At 37.9% G+C, this 2504-nt stretch overlaps 1 long non-coding RNA gene across 1 annotated transcript; it reads right to left on the reverse strand.

Annotated features, from left to right (window-relative positions):
* Position 1: 1 nt before the first annotated feature.
* On the reverse strand, positions 2–2272 carry LOC117282117. The gene is made up of 3 exons (XR_004512741.1): positions 2109–2272; positions 861–1803; positions 2–52 (listed from the first exon to the last, which is right to left on the reverse strand). It is a non-coding gene; the product is annotated as an uncharacterized LOC117282117 (long non-coding RNA).
* Positions 2273–2504: the final 232 nt, after the last annotated feature.

The raw sequence follows: 2504 nt of genomic DNA on the forward strand, positions 1-2504 counted from the left end.
GTCACATCTGTTTTGATCTGTAGTGACGAGGCCCATTTTCACGTGTCCGGGACTGTAAATAAACAAAATTTCCGCTACTGGGTTGAGAATAACCCTCGGAACCTTCACCAACGACCACTCCACAGCTCTCGAATGACAGTGTGGTGCGCTGTTTCCGATTGTGGTGTCTGGGGTCCCTACTTCTTTGAAGAAGACGGTGACGTTACGGTGACTTCTGCTCGATATTGTTACATGCTTGAAAATTTTCTTCTACCGAAACTGGATGAATTATTGCAAGATCATGACTTGGAAGATATCTGGTTCGAACAATATGGTGCTACGGCCCACACCTCGCGTCGTTGAATGGAGATTGTAAGACAAATGTTTCCTGGTCATCTTGTCTATTTGCGGGGTGACATCGGGTGGCCTCCCATATCGCCTGATCTAACACCACGCGATTTTTTTCTGTGGGGATACCTCAAGGCAAAGGTGTACACACATCATCCCCGACCTATCGATGAACTGAAGGCTGCCATCACGGAAGAAATCAACGCTATTCCACGGAATATGACTCATAGTCATGTAAAACTTCCGAAACAGGCTCCGTCAGTTTATGGAAAACGGAGGTGGCCATTTGGAAGATATTATTTTTAAACCCCATTAAAATAAAACTGCATTCTATGTCCTTTCAAATAATAAAATAATTTTGCCTGCATCTTTCTTTATTTCTATTCCACGCATTTTTGAAATCGGAAAGGTTTATATGCCCCATTCTGTATAACAAACATAGTGTTATAATCCAGAATAATGTACTCATCTTTTTCAATTTAATTCTACCTACAGATTTAAATAATATATTACAAGAAAACCATTCATCATACCTGGTCGTAAACTCACAGAAGTTGCCCCGACCCAGAAGACGTACTTTAGCAAATATGAAGCCAGTCACATATGGAACAGCAGCTAACTCCTCCAAATATAACTCAACTTGGAACTTATAATTCTTTTGGTTCACCATAAACATCATGTTTCAGTCAACTGTCAAAGAGATTGACATGTACTGGTCCTAGTATTTATTTCACTTAATCTAAGTGTCCAATTCTGGCACGAAAATCGTTGTTAAAATGCACCTACAATTATAAGAACACATAATCTTTTAAATTTAAATAACAATTTGCGGGCAAAACCATAATCTTTTCTTAAAATCACACTCCACTGTTGATTTATTTTAATAACTAAAGGTTTCTGCACACGAAATTATACGCATTTCCTCATATGCTCAGTGTCACTTAACACAATAAAGTACTGTTGCGGTTCCATGCTCTGAATGAAATACACACAAACACAACTAATTTCGACAGATGAATTCAAATATATGTATGTTTAAATTACTGGAATATCCACAAAGGTTAGTAAACAATATGTGCAAAACCACATGTCAGAAATGATAAGGTCGAGCATTCTGAAGAAATGCGTTACCAGTAACGAATCTGAAGACTATAAAATAAATTAACAATTTTTAAATTAGCTTCCATCGGCAAATATTAAACCACTGGAACTCATTTATTTCATTACCACTTTCACTTTCTTTCACGCACATATATCATACTCTTTACCAAATTCTAACGACAATCTCCATTGCACTTGCCACTGTTCATTAACCAACATGCACTGCCACTGGTTCATACACCACAGTACATCCCGTAGATCAAAGATGACTATAATTGACTATGATCACTGTGATGACCGTGATGACCAACCGACAGGTAAGAAAAGATACGTCCCAGCAAGAATACTTAAGCCATTTAAGGACGATCAAGGCAGCTACAACAAACAGACCAAACAAAATCTTAAGTAACATTCCATATACAACAACTGAGGATACATATATACTTTGAGAAAGCTTTAACGTAGTGCATCACACATTACAGAAAACCACGTGCAGCCAAAAATAACCTGAGGCTACTACAATAGAAAAATCCTTCAAAGAATGCAGTCTGTTGTGTCAGCCTACACAGCACAACAACTTTCAGAATCTCGTTCACATCTACTGTGTATAGCAAGATTCTGAGAGTTGTGTTGTGACAGATAAACAAACAGTAGTATAGTAGCAGTGTCCTTGTCAACACCTGTACACCTAAAGATGGCCAGGCCGAAGATTGTAGTGAGTGAAATAGTTTCCAATAAAGGAACAATCAACGACGCTGCATCTAGATAGCGAGAAAACTCCTAAGTCAGATCTCAGTCTGCTTTCACTAGTCTTCATAACACCTCTCAACAATGTTTTAGCTCTTCTGTTCCTGGCAACGGATGTTAACGTAGTAACTAGAAGTCTCACAAAATTACACACTCCAAATATCCCTGTAACTACGTTACACGTGTTTGAAATTAAAATTGTAGATCTTAATGAAATTTTATCGCATGTCCCAATTTTTATGTGCCCTGTCTGCAGTTGAGATATTGAATTTGAATATATTGGCCCAATATGAATCTCATTTAAATTCGATAGCTTTTAGTGTGTAGGC

The sequence above is a fragment of the Cryptotermes secundus genome, unplaced genomic scaffold (genome assembly GCF_002891405.2).
Source record: "Cryptotermes secundus unplaced genomic scaffold, Csec_1.0 scaffold3218, whole genome shotgun sequence".
NCBI classification, from domain to species: Eukaryota; Metazoa; Arthropoda; class Insecta; order Blattodea; family Kalotermitidae; genus Cryptotermes; species Cryptotermes secundus.